This window comes from Symphalangus syndactylus, chromosome 4 (genome assembly GCF_028878055.3).
Source record: "Symphalangus syndactylus isolate Jambi chromosome 4, NHGRI_mSymSyn1-v2.1_pri, whole genome shotgun sequence".
NCBI classification, from domain to species: Eukaryota; Metazoa; Chordata; class Mammalia; order Primates; family Hylobatidae; genus Symphalangus; species Symphalangus syndactylus.
Window position 1 is genome coordinate 138897505 of NC_072426.2, and position 21281 is coordinate 138918785.

At 39.0% G+C, this 21281-nt stretch overlaps 1 long non-coding RNA gene across 1 annotated transcript in view; it reads left to right on the forward strand.

Moving 5' to 3' along the window:
* LOC134736521 (uncharacterized) overlaps window positions 1–20433 on the forward strand; it is a 108993-nt gene extending 88560 nt beyond the window's left edge. Inside the window, exon 3 of the long non-coding RNA XR_010120603.1 lies at window positions 20080–20433. This is a non-coding gene — a long non-coding RNA (uncharacterized lncRNA). The remainder of the gene's footprint in view (window positions 1–20079) is intronic.
* Window positions 20434–21281: the final 848 nt, after the last annotated feature.

The window sequence follows — 21281 nt, forward strand, 5'->3', positions numbered from 1 at the left end:
AGTAAGAACTCAACAAATATTTTCTTGACTAAGTCTCTTTTGCACAGTCTATATCATGTGAGTCATTCCCCTCTTTTCTTCTGACCTTCAAGAGATTCTCTTAACACATCGATTTTTTTCCTTCACTGAGCTGATGAGTTTCATGTCTACATTGATTATTAATATCATACCTCAATCTTGGAGCTTCTTCTATAAATTTAATCTACTGCATGGAATAGCCACAATTTAGTCCATTATCTCTTTGAACATCTGCACCATCACTGCTCCAGTTACTCTGCTTGTGGGTTGCCTTATGTGTCTATGCCTTTGATTCTCCCATATTTTCTCAAGTTGACAGTCCAGAGCTTTTACCGTCTCCATTCAACCAGATCACTTTATCCTGTTTTCTTCGCTTGCCTCTTTATTCATGCAGGCTTCCTGACAAGTTATCTTGATGTTACTCTTTCTAGCCTCCCGAATTATTTAGCCCCTTGAATTTTCTCTCAGCTTTTTATGCCAATCTTCAATTCTGTCACTCCTAGCTGTGAAACATTTATAGATGAGTCATGAAAACCTCATAATGGAGTCAGATGACCTAATTTCAATGGGCCTGTCACTCTTCCTGAACTACCCTCTTTAGTCTCATGAACTCCATGTTATACTTTCTATAACAATGAATTAACACTTTTTACATACTCCTAAAGTCTCAGTCATATTCCTTTTTCCTATTTTTTCCAAGAGATAACTTTGCCTCCTACTTAATTTGATAGAGAGTTTGCTAAATACTAGTCCCATGAGTTGCCCAGAGTAAACAGAATATGGTGTCAAATATGACTGGGAAATGCTGGGCTAAACAAAGGTAAACAAATGTCTTTGACATCAATATACTGATGCACATTCAGAATACCCAGGAAGGAGATCATAGTGGACATCTTTAATTTTTTTGTCCATATTCATGACTCTTCACTCTTGTACTGGTACTCAAATTTCCTTTGAGTAAACCACTTCCCATCTTGTCTGTTTGACATAATTTTAGGAATATTCCTAGCCACAGGGGTGGATTCAAGGTAGTTGCATGATTTAAGTGTGACCAGGTACTGTAATTTCATTTTCCTGGGCAATATTTTGTTCAAGCATGGGCATATAATTCCAGGTTGGAGAGTGAATCTGCTCTTTTCCTCAACATTTAATCTAGGCTTAGGTATCTGGTTGCTATCCTGAAGCCATGCGGAACCTGAGCAAGGAAGCTATTATGGAGGGAATCAGAGCAGAGGAGGGCCTGAATACTGGTAACATTGCTTGAACTCCTGGGTCAACTCCTCTGAATCCATACATCCTTTGACTTTTCTGTTATTGAGTCAATATGTTCTGTTTTTGCCAGGTCAGCTTAGGTAGGGTTTTCTGACACAACAGAAAGATTCCCAGTTGATCTGGAAATTGATACGAGAGTAGGGATGACAAGTGAGTAATAGTGAGATAGATAGAGTTCCAGGGTTGAGTGAAATCTCCCTGAGGACCGCTCTATTCAAGGTTGACATTACAAATCTTTGTTATACCTCATGCAAAGTAAAACATACATTATATAACTATATAAATATTTCACGTATACCTTAGTAAGCCCCTATAAAAGACAAGATAATCTGAATCTATGGCCAAAATAAAAATTGCAAAATAATGTATTTTTACTAAAAGACAAATTTCTTTCTACTTTTCCTAATCCAATAAGCTGAAAGCCCAACAACAGGGAGTCATAGGGTTGGAAAAGTTGAATTCTCTTTTCGATGAAAGATTAGTGCAAGTATTGGTGAGAACATAGGAAATACAATAGGAGACAACATAGCTTTATCTCGCTGGTCCTCCTTAGCACTTCCTGTTCTATACTTACTATCCAACAAAGGATGTGGTTGTGTTTGTTGTATAGGTTGCTAGACCACAAGGATCCATGTCCAGACTAAACTTGGAAAGATGCTTGTCACCCACAGATCCTGGAGTGAGCGTGAATGCAGTGTAATGTAATTACTTGATGACCTTTGGGTTGTCTTCTTCTGGAAAGCACATGTGGGTTTTTGGGTAGCCAAAATGAAAATTTCATGTTTTTGCCTGCCCGACACCCATTCTTCCTTCTTCAGTAAACAGTTCCATGCATTTCTTCTAGGTAATTACTCCTGCAGCCCCTCCATCTCTTCCATCTTAGTCCTTACATTCTGTTGTGGTTCCACTCCTGACTCCCGGGGTGATCACATAAAACAGTGGTCCCCAACCTTTTGGCACTAGGGACTGGTTTCATGGAAGACAATTTTTCCATGCATAGGGGGGTGTGGGTGTGGGAGGATGGTTTTGGCATGAAACTATTCCACCTCAGATCATCAGACATTAGAATCTCATAAGGAGCATGCAGCCTACATCCCTCACATGCACAGTTGACAATAGGGTTCACGCTCCTATGAGAACCTAATGAGGCAGCTGATCTGACAGGAGGCAGAACTCAGGCGGTGATGCTCACTCACCCACCATTCACCTCCTGCTGTATGGCCAGGTTCCTAACAGGCCATGGACTGGTACGGGTCCCTGGCCTGGGGGTTGAGGACCCCTAACATAAGCAAGCTGTACTATAATTCCATTCCTCTGGCCACAGTTCAGGAATGAGCAAGCACAAGCATGTGCACTTAAAGTGAATTCAGGGATTTATGTCAGAGCTACTAAGAAAAACAACCCCTAAAATGTAGCCTTGGAACTGCTGGCAGCTGTCTTGACACCATGAGGAGGAGGAGGCTAACACGGAAAAGAGCTGAGACACAAAGGCTATATATCATTTTAGCCTTGGGTTAAGCCATGTCTGAAGCCAGAACTATCTCTTCGATTTAATATGAAGGAAATAAATGTCCTTTTTAAATTTCTGTTATTTGCCAATAACAGATTTCCAAATGGTATACATGTATATTACACATGATATTCCACACTTTTTGACCATGAGCTATTTTTCATGTCACACTTTTTAACCTACCATGTGGTTGGTATTTTTAATAAGTCAATGAGTGTGTCATTAGCTGCAAATTAAAAGACAAACAAAGTAACTAAATATTATGAGGTAAGCATTTACAGGTTTGGTTAATTCTGTGCTATTTCTGCTTTTCCATTCTGCCATTCCCAGTTAACTGGGTCCTTAGACTAGCCTCTCTCAAAGTCATAAGATGTCCTCATTCCAGGCATTGCACCCTGACACAGCAAGACTGAACAGAAAGAGGAAATGCTATATTCTTGTGTGCTAGTTTAAGAATGAGAAAACGTCTCTCAGGCTTTCTTCTACTCCTGAGATTTGGCTTATGTCTGTCTCGTTGCCCCAAAGTGGGTTACATGCCTGTTACTAAGCCACCCATTGTCAAGATAATAGGATAACCACAATTGGTGGAGACTAACCAGGATTAACCTGTGGTTTGTGGATACGATTTCTTTCCCTGGAGGCTGGAAACCTGAATAAAATTGGTGTTCTGGTTGTGAGGAAGAAGGGGAGAACAGGTGTTGAGAGGGTAATTAAGAGAGTCTACCAGACCATGGAATACAAGGGGTAAAATCATGTAGGAGATTAAGTTACTCAGGTTCCAGCTTTTGAATTCCCACTTGTCTTCAGTTTCTTCTCAGTGATTCAAAATGTCTTTTTGTATAAACCATGTTGTATATACAATCCATTCCTGTCTTAGAGGAAAAGATGGCTCTCCCATGTTCCTAGTACTAAATCCTCTATGCTACCCTTAATCATAGCAGCTTTTGCCTGTGTTTGATTTGGATATTTTACCCTGTCATTCCTTGTCTGTATTCCAAATGTATGCCTTTCTAGTTAACAGTTCTTCCTGTAATGGAACTCAAACACTGCCTTGCAATTCTCTCCCTAAATACATCTTCTGCTGGTATTCTTCCACCTAACAATTTCCTCTGTGCCTGTGGGAATTCATGCTCCTTGGCATGTTCATATGCTTTTCAAACACTCTGTCTAGGTCTGTGCCTTAACTGATGCCTACCCCTGGCTTCTGTATGAAGCTGTCTTTCATAGAAGATGCTCCTGCTCCATTTCAAGTACCTCATGGGTCAGGAGTGGGAGTTGGCATTTTCTTAGTGTTGTTTCTAAGCCATTATACTTGATTCTTTCTCTAAACCATTCTACTTTAAGACTTAAGTATTCCAACTAGATAACCTTCTAGCTTCCCTTCCAAAAACTGGACAATGACATATTTATCAAGAACATTAGCAAGCCTATCATATTCTTCCTTTCCATCTTTATTCTTTCCATGGTCTTGGGGACTTCATCATCATAAATAATTGTTCTTACAACTAGCCTTAAAGTTTCTTCTTTCATCCATCCTCCTTTTCTGTCTCCCTCCTTCCCTCTATTCATCTCTTTCTCTATCTTTTCCTCAGATCTCCTTCCCTCTTTCTTTTCCTCCTCCTCTCCCTTCTTTTCTTTATTTTCTTTCTTTCTTTACAGCTTCATTGATGCTTAAGTGACGTGAAAGATAAAATTTTGTAAGTATATTATCTATTGCTTCATTTAAAAAATAGTCTGAAACTTGGTGGCTTAAAGCAACAAACATTTTTCTCTCTCACCATGTCTGTGAATTGGGAGTCTGGGCTTAGCTGAGTACTCTGGCTCATGGTCTCTCACAAGGCTGAAGCCAAAGTGCTGGCCAGAGTCACAGTATTTCATGTGCAACTGAGGGTGGATCCACGTTAAAACTCACTCACATGGCTGTTGGCAGGCCTCAGAGATCCACTTCCAAGCTCACTCATGAGGGCCCTCCTTGTCATATGAACCTCTCCAGGACAGCTTGTTTCCCCTAGACCAAGATTTTCATGAAAAAGAGACAGAATAGGGAGAAGCAGGAAGGGAGTCCAGGAGAGAAGCCAAGACAGAAAGAGAGAGAGAAGAAGAATGAATTCAAGGTCAAAGCATACATCATTTCTATAACCTAATCCTGGAAGTGACATCATTACTTCTACTACATTCTTTTCACTATAAGGAAGTCACTAAATGCTGCCAATACTTAAAAAAAGGGACTCTACAAGGTCATGAATACTAGGAAGTGGGGATCACTGGGGGTCACTTTACAGGCTGCCCACCACAATGAATTATGACACGTGTGTACGTGACACCATTACCACAATCAAGGTAACTGACATTACCATCATCTTCCCAAATTTTCTCATGTTCCTTGAGAATTCATTCCTCCTTCCACCTCCTCTTTCTGGTAAGCACTGCTCTACTTACTTCTGCCACCATAGATGTGTTTGAATATTTTCAAATTTCATTTAAATGGAAAAATACGTATTTTTTGTTTGGCTTTTCACTGAGCATAACAATTTTGAGATGCATCTATGTTGCTTGTATCAATAGCTTGCCCTTGTTATTACTGAGACATATTTCATTGTATGGATCTATCATAATTTGTTTATCCATTTACCTGCAGATGGACATTTGAGATATTTCCAGTGTAGGGTTATTATGAATAAGGCTGATATAAACATTTGTGCTCAAGTCTTTGTATGGAGGTAATGGTTAGTTTTCTGTGCCAACTTGGCTAGTTTATGTTTGAACAGCAGCCTAGATGTTGCTGTGAAGGTGTTTTTTAGATGTAATTACCATTTAAATCAGTAGACTTTGAGTAAGCAGATTGCCCCAATTCAGATTAAAGACTGCAATGTCAACTCTTGCCTGCATTTCCAGCCTGCCAGACTGCCATGCAGATTGCAGATTTGCCAGCTTCTACAGTTGTGTAGACAATTTCTTAAAATACATCTCTCCCTCCTTTTCTGTTTGTTCTGTTTCTCTGGAGAGCCTTGACTGATACAGATTTTGGCACTGAGAGTGGTTCTAGAGGAATGGAATCTTTTTTTTTTCTTTTAACTTTTAAGTTCAGGAGTACGTATGTAGGACATGCAGGTTTGTTAAATAGGTAAACATGTGCCATCGTGGTTTACTGCACAGATCATCCCATCACCCAGCTGTTAAGTCCAGCATCCATGAGCTATTCTTCTTGATGCTCTCCCTCCCTTCATCCTCCCCCCACAACAGGTGCCCAGAGTGTGTTGTTTCCTGCCACGTGCCCATGTGTCTTCATCAATCAGCTCCCACTTGTAAGTGAGAACATGCAGTGTTTGTTTTTCTGTTCCTGTGTTAGTTTCCTGAGAATAATGGCTCCAACTCCATCCATGTCCTTGCAAAGAACATGATCTCATTCCTTTTTATGGCTGCATAGTATTCCATGGTGTATATGTACCATAGTTTCTTTATCTGGTCTATCATTGATGGGCATTTGGGTTAATTCTATGTCTTTGCTATTGTGAACAGTGCTGCAATGAACATATGTGTTCATGTATCTTTGTAATAGAATGATTTATAGTCCTTTGGGTATATACCCAGTGATGGGATTGCTGGGTCAAATGGTATTTCTTCTTCTAGATCTTTGAGGAATTTCCACACTGTTTTCCACAATGATTAGACTAATTTACATTCCCAACAACAGAGTAAAAGTGTTCCTTTTTCTCCACAGCCTTGCCAGCATCTGCTGTTTTTTGACTTTATACTAATAGCCATTCTGATTGGCTTGAGATGGTATCTCATTGTGGTTTTGATTTGCATTTCTCTAATGATCAGTGATGTTGAGCTTTTTCTCACATGTTTGTTGGCTGCATGAATATCTTCTTTTGAGAAGTGTCTGTTCAAGTCCTTTGCCCACTTTTTAATGGGGTTGTTTGTTTTTCTCTTGTAAAGTTGTTCAAGTTCCTTGTAGACTCTGGATATTAAACCTTTGTCAGATGGATAAATTGCAAAAATTTTCTCCCATTTTGTAGGTTGTCTGTTCACTCTGATGATAGTTGTTGTTTTTTGTTTTTTTTTTTCTGTGTAGAAGCTCTTTAGTTTAATTAGATTCCTTTGGTCAATTTTTGTTTTTGTTGCAATTGCTTTTAGTGTTTTTGTAATGAAATCTTTGCCCACACCTGTGTCCTGAATGGTATTGCCTGAATTTTCTTCTAGGGTTTTATAGTTTTGTTTTTTACATTTAAGCCTTTGATCTATCTTGAGTTAATTTTTGTATATGGTATAAGGAAGGGGTCCAGTTTCAGTTTTTCTGTATATGGCTAGCCAGTTCTCTTGCACCATTTGTTAAATAGGGAATCCTTTCTCCATTGCTTGTGTTTGTCAGATTGTCTAAGATCAGATGGCTGCAGGTGTGTAGTGTTATTTTTGGGTTCTTTATTCAGAACAGAATCTTAAGGATAAGTTTTCCTGATTGGTTCTGGGGTTTCTGGAATTGGTTCTTTAATTTTACTAGATCTAAAGGTGTCAATGGCTCTATTTCCAGTAGGAAAGAGAGCATTGATTTCCATGGCATAATGTGGGAATAGTACCACATAAACAATACCACTGGGTACTGCTAATCAAATACTTATAAGAGGCAAGGTTCTGAGGGACCACTTGTTTGGCACATTTTTATCAAACTAATGAGTATAATGGCATGGGCTGGTTGCCTCTGATTATGCTGAACAAAGTCTTAGGAGGTCTTAGAAATATTAAAAATGTGGTTGGAAGTCTGTCCTTTTTGTTATACTTCTTCCTCTTGTTTTGTCTACTCTTTATTCCTCTTGGTTGACTTCATTATCAGGCAGGCTCTGTCCTTATGTTGGCAAAGGGACTCCAGCAACCAAGGCTTGCTTGGCTCTGGTATATCATCCTTAAAAGAGGGAGTGGCTCTTTCCTGATAGTTGAGAGTTAAAAGTTTTGGGGAGGATTTCATTTGGCCTGGCCTGGGTCTCATGTCCATCCCTGGACGTCCCTGAAGGATGTGTTACTCTGATTGGCTGGCCCAAGGCCAGGTGCCTATCCTGATGCTGGAGATCATGGTCAATTGTACCAAACCATGCAGATTTGGCAGAGTGGGGATGATTCTGCAAAAACAATGTAATAATTCAATTAGCAGGAAAAAAATAACTATTGGTACCTCTATAACTCTCCCAGGCTCTCTTTGGCTTTTCCTTTGCTCTTACTACAGTTGGTACATGCCTTAAATAAAGCCAGTATTGTGTTATATTTGTGTGTTCATCTTATCTGATTCTCCCTGTGATTATAAATTCTGTGAGGGCAGAAACTATTTATTTTCATCTTCGTATTTCCATTGCTTAGCATACTTCCCAGTTTATAATAGTGCTTAACAAACATTCATTACTGGATTTTTTCTATTTAATTTTATCTAGTTAATTGCTTTCTTGCTGGAGCCTTCATTGTCCCTGGACACTAGGTTTTCTCCCATCACCTAAATCTTTCTCAGGTACGTGTCTCTTTTGAAATACAAAGCTCTTTTAAAAAATGTATTATTTACCTTATACCAAAGAATGTCTTTTTTCTTTGCCTTTCTCCTTCAAGTTTCTTAAAATAGCAGTCAAGACTCTCTGCCTCTCCTCTTCCTTCAACCCACTGGCCAACTCCTTGCTTTTTTCTTCATTGTCTCTAGTGATCTTCTTATAAAATCCACTGGCCATCTACCAGCTTGGTTCTTCTTAGCCATGCCACAGCACCTGGCGCTGATTATCCTGTGGCTTTCATTTTTTCCGTGGATGCTCCTGATTCATCTCCTAACTCTCTGATTACTGCTTAGCAAAACATTGTGTCTTCACAGAACATGCTAGGCAGCATGGATACAAAAAGTAATGCTCTTGCCACCAGCAACTTTTAAACTGGTTGTGTGCTTCTTGTTTCCAATATAATTTGATATCTGAATTGCTAGAATGGTCTGTAGGATTTTGTACCTACAGATGCCCTTGCCAGTCCATTCAAAATACTGTTTAAAAAGTATCCTACTAAAGTCATTCCTTTGCTCAGGAGCTTTCACTGGCTCTTCATCGCCTGCTAAATATAATTCAAACTGTTGAGGAGGGCTTGGCCTCTTTTGTTAACCACTACCCGTCCCCCATCCCCATGCATTATCGCTTCTGCTTTCCCCACAGTATCCTGCTTTCTAGCCAACCTTGAATGGCTCCTACCTAAACACTTTCTTTCTAAATTCTGCACTTCTGATTATTACATTATTTCAGCATGTAATACACAAACATTAGTTTCCTTCACATGCGTTTTGAGGCACTTCCAACCAATTCCACCTCTGTTTCATCCATGATGCCTTACTGGACTTCGCATTTAGAAGTGATTACGTCTCCCTCTAAACGGCAATAACATATAGATTATGGTAATCTGTAATTTTAGGAACCTTAGAGGAGCTGCATTTAGAATATGAGCCCAGATCTGGGTGGGCAGAAAATACTGCTCAGTATCTGCCAGATCATAGGTTTTAACTCAATAAATATGAGATGAGTGACTGAATAAATACCTGTTGTAAAACCAGCCCTGCACGAATAAAAAATATTTGCCCAAGAATACTTTCATTGGCCATAAAGAACTCAATGGAACTTTTCCATGTTGTTCTGTGTTGTGCCAGAAATAATATACGCATTGTCAGCCACTGCTAAGCAATTTCTGACTCTAATCAACAAGATAAGGAAAATCTGGAGCAGGGTAATGTGAGGATAAGTAAATCAGTTCAATTTCTCTGACTGCTTGAGGACCTATCACCTTCCATAGAAGGGAGCTTATCAAGTTAAAAACAATTTCATGTAACCATTTTGGGGTGCTATATATTTAATCTGTCCTTTTTAATAGTAGTTAAGAGTGTAAACAAAAGCAATCAAAGTAGCACCATTATCTGTCATCACTGCAATCACTTATTCAAAGAAGTCCACTCAAGTACTTCTACCTTAGATGCTAAACGAATTAGAGATTTACATGACAACTTTAATGAAAATGGATAATTTGACAATAATCAAATTGACTGCAATAATGAAACTGATGATAAGAACATCACTTAAATAGAAGAATATATTAGAAGTATATTATAGGGGTTTCAGTTTCATTTTACATCATTGATCTCTTCACATCAGGGAGTTTATAGTAGTTCTGTATCTACTATTATTAAGGGAATAACCCTGTTGGTGATGCCAACCTTTCAAAGCTGCTTTTGTGACCTGCGTATCTTCACCTATTGTTGTTGTCCTTTCTGTGTTAGAGAGTGCGCTCAGACCCCTTTTCAGGTTCATTCAATCTCTATTCAATTCCAGTTCCTCTAACGAGGCTTTGCTGCCTTTGCTGTGAATCCTTAGACATTCACGAGCCCTTTGTCCTGTACTTTTTATTTCTGGTTGACTTTCTTCTTTGGCGCTCTCCTTTTCTTGCAGCCTGTTCATGCTCTGTGTCCTGCACGACAATAAAATCTTTCACATTTCTTTTCCCTGCAGGCTGCCCTTTCCAAGCTTTACATTATGTGCTGTTGTCTTTTTATTCTCTCATTCTCTTTTCAGTTCTAAGCCTGCACATAACTCTTTCTGGTGCTACTGCTATTTCTCTATTCCTCACCACACCTAATTTATGCTGACAGCATTTATATGAAAGCTTACACACTCCATGCATCTCTGTCATCCTTTAGTTTATTTCTCATTCTGTGATGGTGAAAGGATTTACTTATTTTCCCTGAGGAAACATTGTTTTTTTTGGGAATAAGACCAGTATTTGACAGGAGTCCTGAGGAGCTCATGCTCCTAAGAGACAAGCAAACAAATAAGTAAACAGCAGACAGACACAAACGTTTTTCTACGTGGCATTTAAAATTTCTTCTTTTCTTTTATTTACAGCATTTCAGAGCTGCAGCGAAAGCACTATAAAAAACATATAAAACAAAAAGACTTGGACCTCCTACCTCTGGGAGTTGAAAGATTTCTTCATTCCATTTACGCTTGTCACATGGCTTATAACATTCTTCCAAAGGCATAATATTCAACTAAAAATGTGACATGAGGTCATAATATCTCGAGTTAATGCAACACTTTTGTTGTATATAATATAGGTGTTTGTTCTTTAATTTTAGAAAAGTACCCAACTTCTTTTGTCTGCAATAAATCATTAACCTGTAAACTTGAAGAGTTTAATATTTAAACTCTTCAACTTAGAGTTATTATTAATTAGATCAATGGCTCTAAAACATTTATGTGGAAGAAAATGGTCCCCTTTCATAGGCGGCAGGAGCTGTTGACAGATTCCTCTTAGTCAAATATATTATAAACTTGGATGGTAGATAAATGACTAAACGCTGACAGCATGGAGCAAATTGCCAATGCATTTTATTCTCATCTGTGGGTTATTTAGGACCCGATCTTTTTTCTTTTTAAGAAAAATGTCCATCAGATTCAAATATACAATGGCTAATGTGGATAAAAGACCATCAGGCATTTATATGAAACCACATGACATCTTTTCACCAGTCATCTCAATTTGAAATTTGAATCTAAACTCATCAAAGAAAAAAAAACCCTATTAAGACTTTGCGCGTTATCAAAAGAAAGATTCAGTATTTAACTTTTTCTGACTGTAGAACAAAACATTTAAATATATGTCAGATGGATTTGGAGTATTTCAAAAGGACGAACAAAAGCTTTAATCCCTTTGAACTAGGAAGACAGATACACTATACGAGGAAGACTGCACAGGAAACCAGGACAGAGACCACCAAATATGTGGTCTCAATCCAGTCCGTTAGAACATAGCAGGCAGCTTCTCTGTTAATTTCTTTTCTCTGAGCCTGGGGCACCTCCCACAAGGTTTACAATAACAGGAAATCCCAAACCAGCTTCTGAACAGTTACTTTCTTCAGACACATGCTAATTTATTACAGAGGATTTAGAAGGTATTTCATGGAAGGAGTGATATGTTACTTTAAATTGCAAAACTGAAACAGAATAATGAACGTCACATTAGTTAAAGAAACAGGGTGCGGTAAGCAAACGGGCATGACATTGGACGAAGAATCACTTTTTGTAGCATATGGCATCTCACATTGCACTTGTTGTTCATGACATTTAAGTGAATATATATTTTAATAAATGTCCTTTTATGTGCACATGAAATATAGTAGGCACTCAACTATTTGTTGAATGAAAACAGCAGTTCATTATGTATAAAGAAAAAATTAGTCTGATATCATCAGAAACTGAGTTTATCAATGAGTACTTTGCTGTGAGGGGCTGAGTTGTGCCTTGTAGGTTGTGTAACAGCAACCCTGGCCTCTAGACCCACCAGTTGCTAGTAGCAACTCCCCCTGCTGTGACAACCAATAATGTCTCCAGACGTTGCCAAATATCCCCTGGGTGGCCTATCTCCTCTGGCTGAGAACCACTGATGAGAAAGGAAGCTACAATTAGCATAATTGAGTTTTGCCTAGATAGCTTTCTGTTTTCTAGTCTAGTTTAGGGACTGAATGAGAAGGATGGGTTCACTTTCATTTTAACGATAGTAAATAAATGTATGTGTATTAGTTTCCAAGGGCTGCTGGAATAAAGTATTAATACCACAATTTGGGTGACTTAAAGAACAGAAATTTATTGACTCAAAGTTCTAGGGGAAAGAAGTCCAAAATCAAGGTGTTTGTAGCATTAGTTCCTTTGAAAGCTGCGAGAAAGAATCTGCTCCAGGTTTCTCCCCCAGCTTCTGGTGGCTTCAGGCATCCTTGGCTTATAAATTATGTTCTCCCTGTGTCTTCGTATCATCTTCCCTCTATGTGTGTCTGTCTTATGTCCACATTCCCCCTTTTATAAAGACATGAATTATTTTGGATAAGGGCCCCCCTCCAATCACCTCATTTTGCCTTGATTACTCTGTAAAGAGCCACGATCTCCAATTAAGGTCACATTCTGAGGTCCCGGGGGTTACGACTCCAACGTAACTTTTTTTTTTGAGGGAGTAGACACAATTCAACCCATAAGAATGTGATTCTAACAATTCCGCACTGAGTGCCAAAGTGAGACTCTGGTATTTAACCATTAACTGCTTTATGTTCTATTCATTTGTTCATGTGCCTGTCACATCTCTGCTTCCTGGAGGCCCAAAATGGAAACATAGTGTTTCATTAGAATCTTCATAGAACTCAGAAGAGTATTTGGCAAGGGTTTATTTGAATGAAGAAATGCTCCTTGCTGAAGAAGAGGTTGTTTGTCACTTTGGAGCTAATTGTCATAGATGTATACCAGTGAACTTGTCTAGTTCCCTCTTAAATCAAACAACACTGGACTCCTTTTGATTATTCAATATTTTTAAATTTTATTTTTATTTTAATGGAAAAAATAAATGTACAAATATTTGTTAAATAAATGAATAGAACACATTCAAATAGAATGAGTATATAAAGAAGAATAATTTTTCCATCTTTAATTCTCTGGCGTTTCTCTCCAAAGGCAACAATTATCTGCAGTTTTTTAATATGCTTTCCCAGAATAGTTTTATGCACAGAAAAATATGCTTATGTTATTTTTCATGTCCTCTGACATTGGATATGGATTGCACATCCCAAGACAGAGATTCAGAATCTGTGATTTGTATAGGTGTAGAATAAAAGACATGTACTTAGGATTACCACAGAACCAAACAACAGGAGCATTCTAAACTCAACTTTGGGATCTGCCACCACCCAAAGAGCTACAGATATTAAAGAATGCTGAGAACAGAGCGAGAGCTGTCAAACTGGCTGCATACACCCTCGGGAGGCCTGGATAGGGCTGGATACTGCTGGAGAAGCCTGGACACTGTTGAGAAGTTCCTGAAGAGCCAAGAACGATGCCAGCAAGCCAAGTCCTTCATGCAGCTGTGGCCAGCAACATCTCTGGCTCTCAAGCCCCTACAGACTCTGTATGGAATGAGATGCCTGATGGTGAAAGATTCCATGGTACAAAAAAGCCTCCCAAACCTAGGCAGACAAGGAGAAAAACTGCCAGAACTCTCAGCTGTAACTGAATTGGTACAAACTGCACAAAGTAGAAAATACTAATAAAAACCTGCAGCATTTTACTTAAGGTTGAAATACGAAGGTGATGCCTTTATTTTCAAAGATAAAGCTACTGCTCCAGTATCTATTGATTAGATGCATTGAGTCATTTCTTGGTAGTACTTGGTGGGTTTTTGTTGAATCAACATATTCCTACTGAGTTCCCTGAGCAAATAATGGTAAGAATGGATTGGCAATGGTAGAAAGAGAATTTGCATCAGTACCCTGGGGAAGGCTGATGACCATTTAACAATATACAATCTCACAACCTAGGGAGGTATTAGCTTGCTGCTTTAATTGATTTAGCTGGCACTGTTTAAATTACACATATTGAAACCTCAAAACACACATATTGTGGGAAGAAATATCTTTTCATCTAGTACAGTTTGTGGAAAGTTTTATCCAATAACATAAAAAAAATTAAACACAAAAAATGCTACATTTTACTCAATGTGACCCTAGCACTGCAAATTGGATATGTTTCCCAGCTTTTTTTTTTTTTTAGACAGAGTCTCGCTTTGTGGCCCAGGCTGGAGTGCAGTGGTGCGATCTCAGCTCACTGCAACCTCCACCTCCCAGGTTCAAGCAATTCTCATGCCTCAGCTTCCTGAGTAGCTGGGATTACAGGTGCCCACCACCACGCCTGGCTAATTTTTGTAGTTTTAGTAGAGATAGGGTTTCACCATGTTGCCCATGCTGGTCTTGAACTCCTGACCTCAGGTGATCCACCCATCTTGGCCTCCCAAAGTGCTGGGATTACAGGTGTGAGCCACTGCACCTGGCCTCTCTGAAATATTTTAATCATTTTTTCTCTACATATGCAACACATACATAGAGTAGTTGTAAGCTTTGCTAGCCTGAACTTTTAAATACCAACGAGGAGGACTATTAGGATTTTGCTCTCTTTCAAACACCACAATTTTTCAGGCTTAGCCTAAAATTTTAGTAGAGAAAAGTTTATGATAGGCTGTTGATAATTCATGACTCAAAGAGCCTTAAAAGTGCTCGACTATTTGGAGGATTATCTTTTGAATTTTCTCCTCAAAGCTTTGCTAGAACTACCAGCACAAAGAATCCCCCTTGCCCAAAAACTTTAAGGCAATTGCTTTTTCAATTCTTATCAGGTTTAGGCCAAAAATGAAAGTACTTAGTGCCCATGCATAAATTATTGAATTTTCTTTCTCTCGAAGACTTTCAAAATAGCATTCAATTTATGAACAACAGTTCCTATAGGCCTCTCATGCCCAATTTGAACATCCGACTAGGCTCACAGTGTTGGAAAATTGTCCACTGACAAAAGTGATTGCTGCATTTGTGATTTGCTTAATCTAATTGGTTGTCCACGGTGATAACCTTAGAAAAATGGATGACTTGTGTCTCTTCTGGAAGAAACTTCACTCAGTGGTTCCACTGAGGTAGGTAGAATTCTGTGATGATCTCTGAGACATTACCTCTTCCCACCAAGTGTACCTGTCCTGTACAGTCCCCTCTGCTTGATTACTGGTGGCACCTGTGCCCCTGATGAACTTGTCAGTCCTATGATTACATTATGGTATAGAAGACCTCATCATAGCAGGATGGATGGAGAGACAGCAAGAGAGTTGCTGCCTTTCTGGCCTTGAAGAAGCAACGAGCCATGCTCTAGAGGCCATGCAGGAAACCATGAGTGGCCTCCAGGAAACCAAAAGCAGGTTCCAGGTGATGCCAGCAAGAAAGAGAGTACCTTGGTCCTTTAGCCAAAGGAACCAAATTCAGCCAACAACCAAAGAGCCTGGAAGAAGAACTTAAGCCTTAGAACTTTAAGCCAAACTTAAAGTGCAGTCCTGGCTGACATTTTGATTGCAGCTTTATGAGACTGTGAGTAGAGGACACAACAGAAATGTGCTGGAATCCTGACCCACAGAATCTGTGATAATATAATACATTTGTCTTGTTTTAAGCTGCTAGGTTTGTGATAATTTGTTGGGCAGCAATAGAAAACTAATCAAAGTGTTCTGACCTAAGAATTTGTGTTCTATCACGGGTCCTAAAACTTGCCCAAGTTATGTCTGGACTTTGTGGGGCATTGTCAGATAGAATATCTGAGACTTGTTTAAGAAACATGCCATTGACTGCCACTCATCATTTTATCTGAGGGAGTGTGAAGTTGAATATCTAAAGCAGAGCCATAAAAGGCATGGCTCAGTACTTTGCAAAGCAGGACACTGAAACTCTCTCCACCTACAGGCACATCTCACTTTATTGTGCTTCACAGATACTGTGTTTTTTACAAATTGAAGGTTTGTGGCAACCCTGTGTTGAGCCAGTCTATCTGCACCATTTTTCCAACGGCAGTGCTCACTTCACGTCTCTGTATCACGTTTTGGTAATTATCACAATATTTCAAACTTTTTCATTATTATTATTTATGTTACAGTGGTCTGCTATCTGTGATCTTTGATGTTACTATTTAATTGTTCTGGGATGCCATGAACCACACCCATATAAGATGGCAAACCTAACTGATAAATGTGTGTGTTCTGACTGCTCCACCCAGTAGCCCTTCTGCCAACTTTTTCTATGTACTCAGGCCTCCCTATTGCCTGAGACACAGCATTAGTGAAATTAAACCAAATAATAATCCTGCAATGGCCTCTATGTGTTCAAGTGAAAGGAAGAGTTGTATGTCTCCCACTTTAAATCAAAAGCTAGAAATGATTAAATGGGGAAGGAAGGTCAAAAGCTGAAATAGGCTGAAAGCTGGGTCTCTTGTGCCAACAGTTAGCCAAGCTGTGATTGCATAGAAAACATTCTTGAAGGAAATTAAGAGTGCACCTCTAGAGAACACACAAATAATAAGAAAGACTTCTTGTTGATGTGGAAAAAGTTCAGGGCTCTGCATGAAAGATCAAGCCAGCACAACATTCTCTTAAGCCAAAGCCTAATCCAGAGCAAGTCCCTAACTCTTCAATTCTGTGAAGGCTGAGAGAAGTGAGGAAGTTGCAGAAGTAAAGTTGGAAGCTAGCAGAAGTTGGTTCATGTGATTTAAAGAAACAAGCTGTCTCCATAACATAAAAGTACAAAGTGAAGCAAGTGCTGATGGAGAAGCTGCAGCAAGCTATCTAGAAGATCTAGTGAAGCTTGTTGATGAAGGTGGCTACACTAAACAACAGATTTTCAATGTAGATAAAATGGCCTTCTATTGGAAGAAGACACCATCTAGAATTTTCATAGCTAGAGAGAAGAAATCAACACCCAGCTTCAGAGCTTCAAAGGACCGGTTAACTCTCTTGTTAGGTGCTAATGCAGCTGGTGACTTCAAGTTGAATGAATTATGCTAAACTACTTTGGGCTCTATAAATGAAATAATGAAGCCTGGATGAAAGCAAGTCTGTTTACAGTATAGTTACTGAATATTTTAAGCCCACTGTTGAGATCTACTGCTTAGAAAAAAAGATTCTTTTCAAAATATTACTGCTCATTGACAATGCACCCGGTCACCCAAGAGCTCTTATGGATATATACAAAAAGATTAATGTTGTTTTCACATTTGCTAACACAACATCCATTCTGCAGCCCACAGATCAAGGAGTAATTTCAAATTTCATGTCTTATTAGTTAAGAAATACATTTTGTAAGTCTATAGCTGCCATAGATAGTGATTCCTTTGTTGAATCTGGGCAAAGTAAATTGACGACCTTCTGGAAAAAATTCACCATTCCAGATGCCCTTAAGAACATTTGAGATTCGTGGGAGGAGATCAAAATATGAACATTAACAGGAATTTGGGAGAAGTTGATCCCATCATCCACCGATGACTTTAAGGGGTTCAAGACTGGTGGATGAAGTAACCGAAGATGTGGTTTTAATAGCAAAAGAGCTAGAATTAGAAGTGGAGCAAATGAATGAAGTGTTGCTTCTCATGGGTGAGCAAAGAAAGTGTTTTTTTGAGATGGAACCTACTCTGTGAAGATGCTGCCAACATTGTTGAAATAACAACAAAGGGTTTAGAATATTACATGGATTAGTTGATAAAGCAATGACAGGGTAAGAGAAGATTGACTTCAAGTTTGAAAGAAGTTCTATTGTGCTCTCATTCACAATTGCTACCAAGAGAATAAAATACCTAGGAATATAGCTAACAAGGGCAGTGAAGGACCTCTTCAAGGAGAACTACAAACCACTTCTCAAGGAAATAAGGGAGGACACAAACAAATGGAAAAACATTCCATCCTTGTGGATGGGAAGAATCAATATCATGATTCAATGCTATTCTCATTAAACTACCATGGACCTTCTTCACAGAATTAGAAAAAACTACTTTAAAATTCAAATGGAACCAAAAAAGAGCCCATATATCCAAGACAATGCTAAGCAAAAAGAACAAAGCTGGAAGCATCATGCTACCTGACTTCAAACTATACCGCAAGGCACAATAACCAAAACAGTATAGTACTGGCACAAAAACAGACAGATAGACGAATGGAACATAATAGAGATCTCAGAAATAAGACCACACATCTACAGCCATCTGATCTTCAACAAACCTGACAAAAACAAGCAATGGGGAAAGGATTCGCTATTTAATAAATAGTGCTGGGAAAACTGGCTAGCCATACGCAGAAAATTGAAACCAGACCCCTTCCTTATACCTTATACAAGAATTAAGATGGATTAAAGTCTTAAATGTAAAATCCAAAACTATAAATACCCTAGAAGAAAATCTAAGCAATACCATTCAGGACATAGGTATAGGCAAAGATTTCATGAAAAAAAAATAATTGCAACAAAAGCAAAAATTGACAAATGGGATCTAATTAAACAAAAGAGCTTCTGTACAACAAAAAGAACTATCATCAGAGTGAACAGACACCTACAGAATGGGAGAAAATTTTTGCAATCTATCCATTTGATGAAGGTCTAATATCCAGAATCTGCAATGAACTTAAACAAATTTACAAGAAAAAAAAACCCATTAAAAAGTGGGCAAAGGACATGAATGACACTTCTCAAAAGAAGACATTCATGCAGCCAAGAAACATATGGAAAAAAGCTCAACATCACTGATCATTAGAGAAATGTGAACCAAAACATGAGATGCCATCTCACACCAGTCAAAATTATGATTATTAAAAAGTCAAGAAACAGCAGATACCAGCGAGGCTGTGGAGAAAAAGGAACACTTTTACACTTTTGTGGGAGTGTAAATTAGTTCAAACATTGTGGAAGACAGGGTAGTGATTCTTCAAAGACCTAGTGACAGAAATACTATTGGACCCAGCAATCCCATTACAGAGTAGACACCCAAAGGAATATAAACCATTCTATTAATAGAGATACATGCACACGTATGTTTATTACAGCACTATTTACAATAGCAAAGACATGGAATCAACCCAAATGTCCATCAATGATAGACTAGATAAGGAAAATGTGGTATGCATATACCATGGAATACTATGCAGCCATAAAAAAGAACAAGCTCATGCCCTTTGCATGAATGTGATGGAGCTAAAAGTCATTATCTTCAGCAATCTAACACAGGAACAGGAAACTAAACACCATATGTTCTCACTTATAAGTGGGAGCTGAACAATGAGAACACATGGACACAGGGAGGGAAACAACGCACACTAGGGCCTGTTGTGGGGATGGGGCAAGGAGAGCATGAGGATAAATAACTAATACATGTGGGGATTAATACCTAGGTGATGGGTTAATAGGTGCAGCAAACCACCATGGCACATGTTTACCTGTGTAACAAACCTGCACATCCTACACGTGTATCCTGGAACTTTAAATTAAAAAAAGAAAAAAGTTCTACTGTGGGTAAAATGCTATCGAACAGCATTACGTGCTACAAGATAAATCTTTCAAGAAAGGGAAAGTCGGTCAATGTGGCAAACTTTATTATTGCCTTATTTTAAGAAATTGCCACAGCCACCTCAACCCTCAGCAACCACCACCCTGATCAGTCAGTAGTGGCAGGCAAGACCCTCCACTAACTAAAAGATTGTGACTCTCTGAAGGCTCAGATGATCCTTAGCATTTTTTAGCAATGATGTAATTTTTAATTAAGGCATATACATTGCTTTTGTTTTAGACCTAATGCTATTGCACACCTACTACAATACAATATAGTGTAATTATAGCTTTTATATGCACTGGGAAACAAAAATATTTGTATGACTCACTTTATTGTGATACTTTATTGCAGTGGTTTGGAACCAAACACACAGTATCTCTGAGGTATGCCAGAATTTGAGATATCTCTAAATGAAATACAAGGCTTCATTCCTGACTTTGCTGCAAAATGTTTTATTGGAAAAGAGAGAATTGGACATTAAGCTGAGGAAACCTGTTGAGGATGAAGCAATGAGGAAGATGCATCTGTCAAGCAGCTCTAAGAAATATGATTCTTCTCACTCACCGAGACCTTGGGGCAGGCTGGATATTTGAGCTCTAGGGGAGAAGGCCTGAGGGAGCCAAGCAAATGTGCCATTGAGTTTTATTATGTTCTGGTCTGCACCCTTGGGAATGGGGCTAATGCTGTCTACACTTCCGAATTCAGGTGGGGCAGGCGTAGTGAATAATCAGCCAAGTGTTCACTGTTCACCTAAAGTCTTAATAAAACATGTTCACAAGAGGTTGTCCAACAGTTTTTGTTTCCAAAACATCAATGTTACTTTCACGACTGCAGGGAGTCACCACTACCTAGAGTATATTAACACTTGACTGGTCTATAATTTTAGGTAATTTAACTACCTTGTCATGGCATTTTTTTTTTTTTTTTTTTTTTTTTTTTTTGGTGGAGTCTCCCTCTGTTGCTGAAGATGGAGTGCTGGAGTGCAGTGGCATGATGGCTCTCCGCAACTCTGCCTCCCAGGTTCAAGCAACTCTCTTGCCTCAGCCTCCCAAGAAGCTGGGATTACAGGCACCCACCACCACGCCCAGCTAATTTTTGTATTTTTAGTAGTGATAGGGTTTCACCAGGTTGGCCAGGCTGGCCTTGAACTCCTGACCTCAGGTAATCCTCCAGCCTCGGCCTCCCAAAGCGCTGGGATTACAGGAGTGAGCCACTGTGCCAGGCCCAGGACATCTATTTTTTAAACTGGCAAGTTTGGGACAGTCATGCTTCCTTATATGGCTCCCAGATAATTGGAGAAAATAGGAAAGGAGTGAGTGAGTAGGTGGAGAAAGAATGTGGATGAGATAAATGGCCAGTGGGAATTTGAAAGAAGGACACATGATGTAAAAGGTGAGATTCAGTTTTGGCTAAAGAAGCCTTAAAGAACTGCATAAGGAGACGCACTGTATGTAGTATGTGGTGCAAAAAGGAAAAAAAAGAGTTGGATGATCACAGCAGAGTAATGGCTAGATGTGACTCAGCAAACTGCAGACAGGAAACCAGTTTCCTCC